Below are 14,985 nucleotides of genomic sequence, written 5' to 3'. Positions count from 1 at the left end.
GCTTTTCTATAAGCATGTAATCTTCATTTTGTTTTATGTATTTGTCAAGGTTCTCTATAGTAACAGAACTTATATATAACATGGGATGCATGATAGCATGATATATATCAGATATACTTGCAATTATATATGTATATCTAGAGTAACAGTATTTAGAAAATATATACAGAATATATAATATATGGGATATTAAAATACATATGGGATTTATTATAATGATTTACAGGCTGTTGTCCTACTGATCCAACAATGGCTACCTATGAACAGAAGGTACAAGAATCGAGTAATTCTGATCACAAGAGCAGATGGCTCAATTGGTCTTCAGTATATTTGTGAATTCCAAAAAGGTAGACTATAATTTCAGTGGAAAAATGAACTTGCTACTGAGGGGGGGAAAGAGACAGTAGGACAGAGACAGAGAAAGACAGAGACACAGACAGAGATTGAGAGAAGGATATAAATACATACATACGTATGTATGTATGTATGTATGTATGTATGTATGTATGTATGTATATTTGGAATGGAATGGGTTTCTGAAACTTCAAATCCCAACCCCATGACATACTTCCTCTAAGACCATACCACATAATCCTTTCCAAATAGTTTTACCAAATGGGGACCAAATGTTCAAACATAAATGTCTATGAGGGATGTTCTCCTTCAAATCACCACAATTACCTGATTTTTCATTCCTTGGCTCCTTACTGATCACATCTATCAATCAGGTATCGAGATATCTGCTCTCATCTGTCAGAGTGTTTAAAATTAGTCAAAGACAAGAAAGTTGCTTACCACTTCTACATTTTAATGCACTGAGGTATTTTTTAAAGGTAGCTGGGTTTCTTCAACACTAATTTTAATTACCATAAATTATTACATTTAAGTAATTGAATTTAAATAAAATAATTAAATTCAGGGTTTAGCATGACAAGTATTTACTGCTCTCACAGAGGACCTGATTATGTTTGTGACTACCAAGTCAAGTAAGACATGGCCACCTATAAATCTGTCTCTGGGGGATCCAATGCCTCTGCATCCTGGAGTACCTGCCTTGATGTGTATATACTCCCACAGAGACTCAAAGAAATACACAAAATTTAAAATAAGTCTTTCTACCTAAATTAGTAATTATACTTCTCTCATTAAAACATCTTGTAAGATACATTTTAATTTATTGTTATAAATTTTCATTTGCTATTTTGTTTTACTAACAATTTATTTGTGTTTTGTATCTATAATCATAATCCACTGATAATTACCATTTTCTCATCACCTTCATCTTATATTAAATTAAAAATAAATTTGTTTTAATGGACCTTTCTGTGTTATATCTTGCAAAATATTAAGATTCAGTTTTTTAACTGGAAAGACATGTCTGAAATCACTAAGGCCTAGGAACATTTAAGTTTATTTATTAATTTATTTAAAGTCCATACTTTTGGCCCAATATGAATGTTATTAATGAAACCTGTTTTATGTAGAATCACAAATTTATTCACTTGTTGATATTGTTATTAATATTGATAAACTTCTATAGCGATATATTTTTCTTTTTTATTACATTCAGTAGTTCATTTGTAGTCTCCATTAACTCTCTTTACATCGGTCTTGTAGCACTTTCTACTTCACTCTCATTTAAATACCTCACTTTTAAAAATAGTGCTGTCATTAAGGTAGTAGTGCAGCTACAAATCTCATAAGTAAACACCCTCGTTCTTTCTTTTTTAATTATTATTTTTGGTATTTCTTTTAAACTTGGTTTTGTTTTTTATTTCATTTTCTTTCTTTCTTTTTATTTGTTTTACATATCGATCCCAGTTCCTTTCCCTCCCTCCCACTCTCCCTCCCTTCCTCTCTCCCATACCCCCAACCCCCTTCCTATCCCCCCCTCCACCACTCCACAGGAAAGGTGATGACTTCCAGGAGGGATCATCAAAATCTGTCAAGTAATTTGGGGTAGGGACTAGGCCCTCCCTCCTGTCTCCAGGTTAAAGGAGTATCCCTCCACAGGGAATGTGCTCCCAAAGTCCTTTCATTTTTGCACCAGGGATACATCCTGGTTCCATTGTCAGAGGTTTCTTAGACTGTCCAGGCCTTCTAACTGAGATCCATGTTCAGCGGCTCTGAGTTAGTTCAATGCTGGATTCCCAACTATCAGTCTGGGGGTCCATGAGCTCCTCCTTGTTCAGGTCAGCTGTCTCTGTGGGTTTCTGTAGCCTGGTCTTGTTCCAATTTTCTTATCACTCCTTCCTCTCTGTATCTGGATTCCAGTCCAAGTTCTTCCTCATTATTTCTTAAACAGACACAATATTCAGTTCAACCATTCTGTGCCTAGATTTCTTCTAAGAAAAATCATAGCACACATGCACACAAATGTCTTAGAATCCAAATTCCATTCAGGAAGAAAATATATAAAACTAACATGCATCATTCACACAATGGAATATGATTTACCAGTAAAACAATAAAACAATTTTTAAAAAGTAAGAATAGGGCATTGTAGTTCACTTCTGCAATGAAAACACTCTGGAGACAAATTCTGGTGTTAATGGTCATCATAGGTGAACACTGAGTTCTGATCAGGCTCATGAATCCTCTTCGAAATGATAGCAATGAGAAACCTTAAAGAATATGTGAATGCATCTTATAGTCATTAGGCATACTAATAGAAGCTAAACATTGAGATTTTTATCTCCACATATTGTTTATATAGGATTTTATAAAATGTCACAAATGTATATTGAAAGAGCATTTCTGAGATGGTTTAGAACTAATTTTGGAGTGAGTAAGAGCAGACAGTTTTACATATATTCAAAAGTGACAATGAAGTAGTGTCCCTTCTCTTTGAACAATCAATTCACACATGGTTTCTTAATTCTACATAATAACATATTTTAATGAATATGTGCTGTCATTAATAATAATATTTTATTATAATTAGTTTAAAAATTAGCACATTGCCTTTTAAGATCAATGTTGATACCTGAGATCCCAATATTAGTATTCTTCTCTCCTTTGTTGGTGATCTATTCTTCCCATATGCTGACTTTCTTTATCTGGAGTCAGTGTTTTGTTTATATGAGTCAGTGTTTTGTTCCCATGATAAAATGTCTAAAACAAAAGTTAACAGAACTCAAATTCTATAATATTTAATAAATTTATATGCAATTAGAACTGACATTCAAAATTGTTGGGGTCTCCTGTCACGGTGCTTCACATTAAATTTTACACTTTAAGTCTCAAATATATTTTGAAACTTAAAATTAACTTAATTCCTTAACCAGAAAAAAATCCCCCAAATTCCACAGCAGAATTAAAAATGGAAAGTCAACTATCTTTCACAACCTATGCCAATCACCATAATTCTTCTTAACTCAGTTATTTATCTTCATTTTTTATAATAATAATAATAATAATATGACTGAAAAATGCATTATAGGAAATGTGGGATGTGGCTCAGTTACTTATAGTAAAGTATTTTTATGTAATTATCTGATGATTTTTCTACACAATGAGTAGGACTACTTACTACATTGTTTAGAGTATATAAGAGCCTAAACATATTTAGCAGATATCTATTATAACTTGTTCAGATCAACTCATCCATAAACATCTTAAAGGATCAAAGTTGTATATAAATCCTAACTTGTAAGTTAATGAATAGTTTTATACATTTTAAAGCATCACTAGGTCTGGAATCTTCAACTTTCAGTCAGAGGGTAACTGTGGAAAAGGATGACTCCCTACAATATGCACCAAATAGGAGCTTGAGGAAAGCATACAAAGTTACTAATTTCTGCAGTAGTATATACCAAAGAGCTGTAAAGGGAATAGGTATTCAGACAGAGAAATTTCCTTAATTTTATATTACCTTGTGATTCTTCCCATTATACCTAAACATCAAATCAAATTTAACTCAGAATATATAACTCCATTATAATTTTACATTATCAGTAGTGTACAAACATTTCAGTATGGTATAAGGTAACATTACTTAACAACATGTTTATATATTCCGTCTTTTAAAAACTTGTCCGTGTGTGTGTGTGTGTGTGTGTGTGTGTGTGTGTGTGTGTGTGTGTAGTACTGTAGGTCTAACCCATGTTCTTACACAAACTAAGCACACACTTTATAAGTCTTAACTGATTTTAGTGAATCTCAGCAGACTTCTAGAATGGGTTAAATATGTTGATTTTATTGGATATTAGTCCTTCACTTTGGAATATATCCAGTTCAGTAAAGACAATTGGTTAAATAACCTTAAAAGATTTAAAGAATTCAATGAACCTCAGAATAATATCTCTAGGTTATTTGGAGCTATTTGTAAGATATTTATTTTGCTTTCCAACCAGGGATGTTACTTGTAATCTCAGCAAAAGTATCTCCACATCATTTAAAAAATATTTATTATAGTTTAGATCTCAATTTTTGCCTTTAACGTTTTAATCAATTAAATGAAATCTACTGTGAAACAATTATGTTTGTCAATTTTGAATTACTGAGCACCTTTATAATAAAATAAAGTAGGTTTATTTATTTAAAGCAAACACCGAGATCCACATTCAGTATGTTACCAGAAACTTAGTTTTATGCTGTACTTGTAAAAGCCAACTATGCTTTCTAAGTTGTAGTTTTGATTGTGTCTTTGTTCCTGGGATCAACATTTCCTTTGTAAAATTGGTTAAGTGGCTGTATTTCAGGAGTGATGCTTGAGATTCTAAATGGTTGGTTCATTTGTTTTTTTTTTTTTTTGTTTGTTTGTTTTTGTTTTTGTTTTTCTTTTTCTTTTCTAAGTAAATATCTCTCTAGGGCATAGTGTTCAGAAATCCTTGAAAATGATGTCAGATCATCCAGGCACCAGCATTGCCTTGACCCTCTAAAAAGAAGATTTGAAGGTTCCTGAGTGCACTGTATGGACTGTGAGTATAAGCAATACTGAAACAAGAGAGATACTAGGTTAAAGCAAGTCCCAAAATTGCACACAGATGCAACTGGCATCTGACAGAACTGAGCAATGCAAGACTGAGTGTACTGAGGCCTAAGTTCATGAATTTGTTTGTTCAAAACAACCATAATCAGTTCTAAAATAAAAAGTTTTGCCGCCTCTTTAATATCTATTTTGTTGTCTTCATAGTCTTTGTAAATAGTTAATAAACACTTTTGATTACTCTTATATTATTCTGAAAATGTACATGATGATACTTCTTCTTTCAAAAGTTATAAACATTATGCACAGAGCTGATTCAGTTAAGAAGCCTGGGCAGCCTATTGGATCTCTGACAATGGGACCAGGGTGTATCCCTGGTGTACGAAAAGACTGCAGGAGCACATTCCCCAAGGATACTCCCTTAACCTAGAGACAGGAGGTAGAGCTTAGGCCCTACCCCAAATGACTTGACAGATTTTGATGGTCCCTCCTGGAAAGTCTCACCCTCCCTGTGGAGTGGGCTGGGAATGGGATGGGAGGTGGTTCAGGGAGCATGGGAGGATGAGAGAGAGAGAGAGGGAACCAGGATCGATGATTAAAATAAGAAAAAAAATAATAATAACAGAAAAGCTTGCAAGAATTAAGCAAGTTAAGGCTGGACATTCATAACTAACAACAAACCACCATGTGTTGTATTTGGGAGCTGTGTGGCAGGCTCCCAAAGAGCAAAAACAGCAAAAACATCACTATAAACCACATCCCACTTCTTAATTTGCAATGAGAAAGCTGACAAACTTGCTGTTTCCAGTGTCCTCCCCACTCTACTTGGTGAGCATGGAATCAGAACAGGGAACATTATAGGATCTACTTGTTCAATGTTTCAAGCTCCTTTCATATAGATTGGGGAGAAAAGCAATGTGCTCGTAATGGTCACCCCATGACATGGATCGCGCATCTGCGCCTTGCTGGCTTATGGACAGGAAACCGGCGCCATCTTCGGGAATGGCACCGGTGGCTCTCTACACATGTTACTCTATATAAACATGTAAAAGATATACAGAGCAAGAACTTTGTGTCTTTCAAGAAAGAAATTAAAGAAGATAACAGAAAATGGAAAGATCTCCTATCCTCTTGAATAGGTAGGATCAACATAGTAAAAATGGCAATCTTGTCAAAAGCAATCTACAGATTCAATGCAATATCCATCAAAATCCCAGGATAATTCTTCACAGGCCTTGAATGAAAAATACTCAGTTTAATATGCAAAACCAAAAGACCCAGGTTAGCCAAATCAATTCTGTATAATAAAGTAACTTTTGGAGGCATCACCATCCCTGAATTCAAGCTTTTCTATACAGCTTGGTAATGGCTCAAAAATAGACAGGTAGACCAATGGAATCAAATTGAAAATCCTGATATTAACCCACACACTTAAAAACGCCTGATTTTTGACAAAACAGCTAAAAATATACAATGGGAGGAGGAAAGCATCTTCAACATATGGTTCTGGCATAACTGGATGCTGGTCGGTGAAAGATCTCAGAAACATGTCTATCTCCATGCACAAAACTTAAGTCCAAATGTATCAAAGACCTCCACATAAACCCAGTCAAACTGAACCTCTTAGAATAGAAAGTGGGAGGTACCATAGAATGAATTAGTATAGGAGATCACTTCCTGAGTATAACACCAGTAGCACAGACAGTGAGATCAACCATTAATACATGGGACCTCCTGAAGTGAGAAGCTTCTGTAAGGCAAAATGATAGTCTAAGGTATTGGGAAAAGATAATCACCAAAACCACATCTGACAGTGGGTAATGTCCAAAGTATATAAAGAACCCAAGAAGCTAGTCATGAAAACACCAAATAATCTAAAAAATTGTATCCAAAATAGAGAATTCTCAATAGAGGAATGAAAAATAGCTGAAAGACACTTAAGAAAGTGCTCAACATCCTTAGTCATCAGGGAAATGCAAATCAAAACAACTCTTGTTCCTGTCAAAAAGGCTAAAATAAAAAACACCATTGACAGTTTATACTGGAGCAGATGTGGTGAGAGAGGAACATTCCTCCACTTCTGGTACAGCCATTTTGGAGATCAGTATGGTAGTTCCTTGGGAAAATTGTCATCAGTTTACCATAGGACCCATCAATTCCACTCTTAAGCATGTAGCCCAAAGATAAACATCTATACAACAAAGGTATCTCTTCAGCTATGTTCATAGCACTTTATTTCAACCTAGATGCCCCTCAACTGAAGAATGGCTAAAGAAAATGTAGTACATTTACACAATGGAGACTACTAGAGGGAAAAAATAACCCCCCAAAAACACCCATAACAAAAACAAACGACAAAACAAAACAAACGACATAACAAAAGACAAAAAAACAAAACAAAACAAAACAAAACCAAAACAATGGAAACTTGAAAATTATAGGCAAATGGATGGAACTAGAAGAAAACTTCCTGAATGAGATAACCCATTCACTAAAAGATGAACATTGTATGTACTCACTCATATATGGATATTAGACATAGAACAAAGGGTTACCAGCCTACAATTCACGTTGACAGAGAAGCGAGGAGAAAAGGAGGACTCTAAGAGGGACATACATGAGCCCCCCTGTAGCAGAGGAAAGGGACAAGGTCAACTGAGTACAGGGGGAGGGCCGTAGGTGGGGACAGTGTTGGGAGAAAGAGAAGAGAAGAGGAGGGGAGTGGAGAACAATAGGGAGCAGGAAGATTGAGTCAGGGGAGGAATAGAGGAGAGCAAGAAAAGCAATATCATAATATAGGGAGTCATTATAGGTTTGAAGAGAAATATGGCACTAGGGAAATGTTCAGAGACCTACAAGGATGACTCCAACTAACTATCTGAGCAGTAGTGGAGAGACTACCTTAAATGCACATCCCTGATAATGAGATTAATGACTTCCAAGAGCCTTCACCCAGTATATGATGGAAATAGAAGTAGACATGCACAGGTAAACACTGAGTGGAACTCCTGGAATCCAGTTACAAAGAGGGAGGAGTGATAAGAAAAGGGGTCAAGACCAGGCTGCAGAAACCCACTAAGACAGGTGACATGAACAAGAGTGAACTCATAGACCCCAGATTGATAACTGCAAAACCAGCATAGGACTGAAACAGACCCTGTGAACATGTGTCTGTTAGAAGACCTATGCAGTCTGTGGGAACTCTGACAGTGGAATCAAGCTGTATCCCTGGTTCATGAAAGGACTTTAGGAGCACATTTCCAATGGAGGGATACACCCTTAGCCTAGAGACACAAGGGCGGGCCTCAGGCCTACCCCAAATAACTTGAGAGATTTTGATGATTCCTCCTGGAAGGCCTCACTCTCCCAGGTGAGTGGATGGGGAATGGGACTTGGGGGATGGTGGTGTTGGGGAACATGGGAGGTTGGGAGAGAGAGGAAGCTGGGATTGATATGTAAAATAAGAAAAATTTAAATTAAATAAACAAATAAAACAGCAATAATAGGGTGTGACATTAACATTGCCTCAAAATCCAAGATTGTCATAAAATCATAATCTAATTATAGTAATTAATTACTAATATCTTCTTTCATAAAAATATACTCTGAGTGACTATTTGTGTTTGAATGATAAAGTGCTATGCAAAAATTATTTCTTAAGGGATAACAAACTCAACCTACCCCAAACATAAAAACTAGGCAAGTGATAGTGGCTGGTGAGTGTGCTAGGCTCAATCTTAAATTCTATATGCATGTTATTTCCTCTAAGTCTCAGAGAACACCATGGGAGAGGAGGAGGAAAGGAGAATAAGAAGATGGGAAGGCTGTGAAATGTTAATAGGCATGATATGACCATTAGGCTCATTAAATTACAACAGTTATGATATTCTACATAGAGCCAGCATACATTGTAGCTTGTAAATATTCAGTAATGTATTAGATACATAAGACTCTACAGAGAGGAGTTGATTACCACAAAGTGAAAATTAAATTATGCTGGACATCTAGACTGTTTCCTTTTTCCTGTATATTATCATAAAGCATTAATGAATATGGATGAACAAGTATTTGTAAACTAAAATATAGACTATTATGATAAAATAACCAGAAATGATGTGACTGGATCCACATGGCACATAATTTTTTTTTTTTACATTTGTGTATCTTTCATACTGATTTCTGTAGTGGCTGCATCAGTTTGATATATAGATAATGAAAATATAGTACATACACAACATTTTCATGTGACTACAGCCATCAAGTAGTGCATCTCTCAACCTTCATTAGAAAAGTTATTTTTTTTACATTATATGCTAATTAATACAGGAATCCACAAATGCTTAATATGGAGAGAATAAAACGAGGTGATGAGCTTAAATGGAAAATCTATATCCCACTCCTCCTATCAAGTCTCAAAAATCATCATGAAGAAAAATGAGAAAATATTGTAAGATCCAGGTGGTGTAGAGGTCTCCAGTAGATCAGAATTCACTGATTGTAACAGACCTGTTGCCCACATGAACTCAATGTGGCTGTGAGTGTAAGCACAAGACATGTAAAAGAACAAGAATGTTGTCCCTGCATCTTGTCAGCTGCAGCCCTTTGCAGAGTGTCCCCAACTCCTCACTTGGGCAATGCAGAGCAAGCCCTGGTGGTGTAGTTGTGGGAGAAAAGAACAGGCTTTACTCCTATCTGCTTGCTATGTATGGTGAGCTAGTTGGGCAGTGCTGGAGAGATCACCCTAGTCTTGAGGACAAGGGGAGCTGGCAGACTGACAAATCCTACAAACTTCCATATCCCAAACCAAGGCTATGAGTTGGCCTGTCCCATCATCAAACCCATCATTGTTTTATGCAGCATGTAAAGGAGTCATCCCTGCATAGCCAAAGTTATGGAATCTCCATGATATAATACAATACTATGATATCCATCCAAGAGGAGCTTCAGGGAAAGCCTAGTATCTATAGTGTAGAAAAAGACAGAGACCTTGAACTAGATCAAGGACTCATAGCCATTAATACTTGCAAGTAAAGATATATAAACTAAAGGGTATAATGTATGAATCACTTTTTCATACTGTGCTGTCTGATGCTCCTCAGGACCAGGTGCCCAGGGGTGGCACTACTTTCCAGTGTTCTTGGCACATCAATCATTAATTAAGGAAGTCCCCTACAGAGTTGCCCAGATGGGAACATTTACTTAATTGAGGTTCTTCCTGCCATATAATTATTGATTGTGTAAAATTAAAAAAAAAATCAACAATTACCAGGACACATGTATACAATATAAATATATTCAGATGTGAGAAAATAAAATCATAAAATTTCCAATAAAATGAATGGAACTATAGAATATCCTGAATGTGGTACCTAGACCCAGAAAGACAAATGATGCATTCTTTGTCTTATTTGTGTCTTAGTTTCAAAACATTAGATATGAACATATAATCAGGAGCAACCACTGAAGCCAAGAAAATATAAAGGGACATGTGGGGAGGAGAATTTGAAGGGATTGGTGGGGATAAATAAAACTTTCATATAACTTTGAAAAAGTCATGTGAAAACATATTACTTTACATTTGTTTAAAATACACACACATCTATATTAACATAAACTGCAGTGTCAGACATGTAAAACCTTATTTCAAATCACTGGTAAAAGGAATCTGGGAGACACTCCAAGCTATATATGTCATTGTCATATTCTTTGATTGCCATTGAGAACTTAAAGACACAGCCCTGTTGTAGAACATATCATACTTCTTACACACATATAGGTATGACCTGAAAGACTGTTCCCTGAGGACTAGCTTGTATAGTGCTGGAAGATGCTCTGCAAGCAGCCAAGGAGATAAAGGAAGCCAATGCAGTAATGCCTGTGAAACATATCAACATGCTGAATGACAAGATCTCTCCAGTCATTCAATAGTGGCACATATATTAGGTAGTAACCAACAGCGATATAATTGTACTGAAAACCTATTCAATAAGAGAAAATGCATTCTTCATTTTTCTTCTTTTTGTGTTTTTTTTTTTTAATTTGGAAACCATTTTATTGTACATAACAATCTTCCCATTTCTTCTCCTTCCCATTCTCCCATGTCCCCCACTGATCCCCCCCAACCCACCCACCTTCACTCACTCTCCAAGGATAACGAGGCCTTCCAAGAGTATCATCAAAGCCTTTCACATCATTTGTGGGAGGGTATTGGCCCTCCTCCATATATCTGGGCTGAAATAGTTTCACTTCATAGAGAATGGGCTCCTAAAATCTGTTTGTGCACTGGATAAGCACTGGTTCCACTGTGAGAGGTCTCATGGACAGCCCAGTCCTCCTGAATGGTACCCACAAGCAGAGAACTTGTTTTGGCCCCATGCTTGTTCCCCAGCTTTACAACAGGAATCCATATGCTCTCAGTACATCAGGTCACCTGTTTCTATAAGTTTCTCCAGCATTGTCTTGACCTCTTAACATCTGCCTTCTGATAGAGCCTGAACGACTATACCAGAGATGGCACTATTCAAAGTGGGCTGGACCCTCCCTCACCAATGAAAGAAAATTCCCTATAGTTGGATGGATCTTATGAGGCATTTTTCAAATGAGAGTCCTTTCTTTCAGGTAATTCTGTCTTGTGTCAAGTTGACATAAATGGAATTACAAAGTAATGAGGGAGATAATCCACTACTAATCATCTCTCATCACCAAATGGAAACTCCAATGTTAAGTGATGGCAAGGCTCTGTTTCTGAAAACAACACCAACACATTTATTGAAAACAAGGAAGTCAAACTGGTGTCTACTGACTAGTGTTAATTAATGGTACTGGAAGGTATTTTTCATGCTTCCAGAGGAGAATGGTAAACACCAAACCAGCTACAAACAATGGTCTATATGAAAGGCAAATTGAATCAAAATTGTGGGAATAATCAATAAAGCTCTGATTTGATTTAAGGCCCACTCTCTGAGATAGAATCCATGCCTGACACTACTTGGATGTTGAAGAAATGAAGACTGTGTCATGGGAAAAAAAAAAAGAAAAGAAAAGAAAAACTACTGTTCAGCTTTAGGACCATAGCAATAAAATGGCACTTAAAACATTCCACTATACTCATAGATCAATGTGTTGCTCAGCCATTATCAGAGAAGCATCATCCTGCAAAGACCCGCTACTAGACAATGTGCAGACAGTGACAGACTTTACAATACTCAGTCATAAATGGGTTGTTTCCATCAAATCCCATCCCCAGGGGCTCATAATTCTGCAGAAAAGGAGGAGGAAGTATTGTAAGAGCCAATGTGAATAGAAAACAAGGCCTTTTATATCCAAAAGGGCTGATGCACATATGAACTCAGAGAGGCTGTGGCAGTATGCACATGGTCTGCACTGGTCTAAGCCAGAAGAGGTTCAACTCCTTAGAGGGGAAGTGGACACAAGTCTCCATCCCTAACCACATAAGCTATCTCCAACTGATTACTGCTGTCAAAGGAAAACAAATAGTTTTCTTTAAGAGACTATTACTAGATATACAAACCACACTTTAAAGGAGGCCCCATCTCCAGAAGTAAAGGCCTAATGAAAAAATACAAAACAAACTCAATAGTTTTGAACTATTTAGCTCATAATGTTTTGTCTGAACAATTTTTTTTACTTATGTGCTTTTTGCTTATATATTTGTGACTTCTGATTTTGCTTTTATGGGTATTCTGGATGTGGAAATGTTTATTTCTAAGAATCAATTTGGTTTTTGTGGTTTTACTTCAGTCTACTCCCAACACTTTGTTTTGTCCTATTTTATTTTTAGATGCTTGTTTTCTTTCCAATAAGAGTGAGATGAAAGGGGTGTGGTTTTTGGTGGGTGGGGAAGTAGGGAGGATATGAGATGAGTTAGAAGACTTTAACCATAATCAGATTATATTACATTAAAATATATTTTAAATTTTAAAAAATAAATAAATCATAATATAATAAGTATTTAAAAACATAATGAATGAAAATAGGCCTTGAATTTGAAAGACAACAAGGAGAGACATATGTCAGTGTTTTGGAGTAGGAGAGGAAAGGGGAGGAATAAATGTCATAATAATAGTATAATCTCAAAAATATAGAAAAGAGAAAAGAAATAAAGAAAGAAAAGACTCAGACTGATCTGAAAAGATGAATCCCATAGGAACCAAACCAGTGCCATCAAAGTAGACCAGGAAACAAATTATACTAAATTTCAGCTAGTGTTATTATTAATCAGTTGTATCAAATATGCCTTTGTGGTTGTCAAAAATTCCTGTGTGGTTCATCACATTGAACCAAGTTTAGATTGTTAGAGTTGTGGCTCAGTTCCAACTGGAACTCCTTCCTGGAGGTTTCCTTGAATAATGCATTTTTGGTCTGTAGGGGGATACAATGGTCATGTGGAGTGCAGTTTGCCTTTCCCACACAACAGCTCTATAGCTCTTCTGCCACAAAGTAAAATTAACTGTGTGGCTTAATTAAAACATTGTAATGTTGATTGATATTATGGGATCCAATGACTGGGATTGGTGTGCATCAGTTACATGACACCAAATTATGGAAAATGTTATAGTCCCTGATTCTTTCCATATTTTTTTTGAAATTTTTTTCACACATCCCTTTCATTCTTTCTGTCCTTGCTTGCTTGCTTTTTCTTTTTCTTCGTTATATAATGCACTGTGGATTTTTTCCACACTTTGAAACTGATAAATGTGGCAATACTGTGTATAGTACAGTGAAATTTAGGCTTACAAATTTCATGAATTCATCTAATTTCAAACAGTGGTAGCAAGGGATAGAAGCTCTGTACCTTTTAGCTTAAATGAAATGTGTTTTTTTTTTCTCAAAAGAAGTTAAATTTTATGAGTTTCTAAAAAAATGTATATTCTTCAATGGTTGGTTTTCAGTTACTTCTCTTTATGCAGCATGTATTATATTTCTTGAAATATATCCTCTATCTTTTAGGGAAACACATTAGCAAGTATGCATGAAATTCTCCTCAAATGAACAGACTATAAGTTAAATGAATGACTTACTGTCTCTTATGATCCATCTCAGAAAGGTGAGCAGATTTACCCCATCTAAGTGTCATATTTAGAACCTCATAATTGCCCCTCATTCCTACTGTATCCACTCATCTCTTTGTAGGAAATAAATCTCCTGCCAAGACGTTCTTCTTAATGGATTCTGGCTCTGACTAGTAGGAAAAGCAAAGGGAATTTCATATTTCTGTTTCCTTAACTATTTTTCTGGGTATTAAATTAAAGCAAAATAATTTTGATTTAAATATTCATGAGCTTTACTACAAAGGATAATTTTATTTGATATTTTTATTTACTTTGGACAAAAGTAGTAACTTTGTTGACCAACTTTGTGTTTTATATTTATCATTAATTATATAGCAGTGTCATATCAATATCAACACTTAGAATAGAAAGTAAGATAAGCATAATGAATAAAATTGCTCTGTAAATGAAGCAAGAGTACCAAAAAAAAAAAAAAGGATACATTATATGTAATTTCCATTATGTGGGATTCTATAAACTGTATTCTTATAGTAGAGAGAAACAAGGCAACCAGGAACTAGTGTGACTGGAAATTAGGGCTTAGGAAGATGTTGATCTCATGGTAGAAATTTTTAGTTAGACAAGAGGAATGAAAATAAGATATCTTTTGTACAACATGACTATATATTATAAGTATTATTATTGAGAAATGTTAAGTGGATGTAGAAAGCACTGTCCTTTATGAGGCTTCTATGGTCCACTGTCATTACAAAGATGCTTTCTTTTAAAGAGCGAAATATGGAACACTAGATGTCTACTGGATGCCAATATTGATAGAAGATGACACATACAGTCCAACTCAAGCCTTGAAGCAAGGGTATGCGATAAAGGTAATCCCCTTCACCAATTGGAAATTTGAAATCAGAGTGCTGCTCACTCAAGAGAGGCTGAAAGTGACCTCACACAATATTTAATAAATCTCTATTAAGTTTGTTGATGTGAGTTATATTGCATCCCCTTCCCACTCAAAATCCCTGACTCCTG

Source organism: Phodopus roborovskii, unplaced genomic scaffold (assembly GCF_943737965.1).
Source record: "Phodopus roborovskii unplaced genomic scaffold, PHOROB, whole genome shotgun sequence".
Lineage (NCBI taxonomy): Eukaryota > Metazoa > Chordata > Mammalia > Rodentia > Cricetidae > Phodopus > Phodopus roborovskii.
This window is presented reverse-complemented; position numbering follows the sequence as displayed.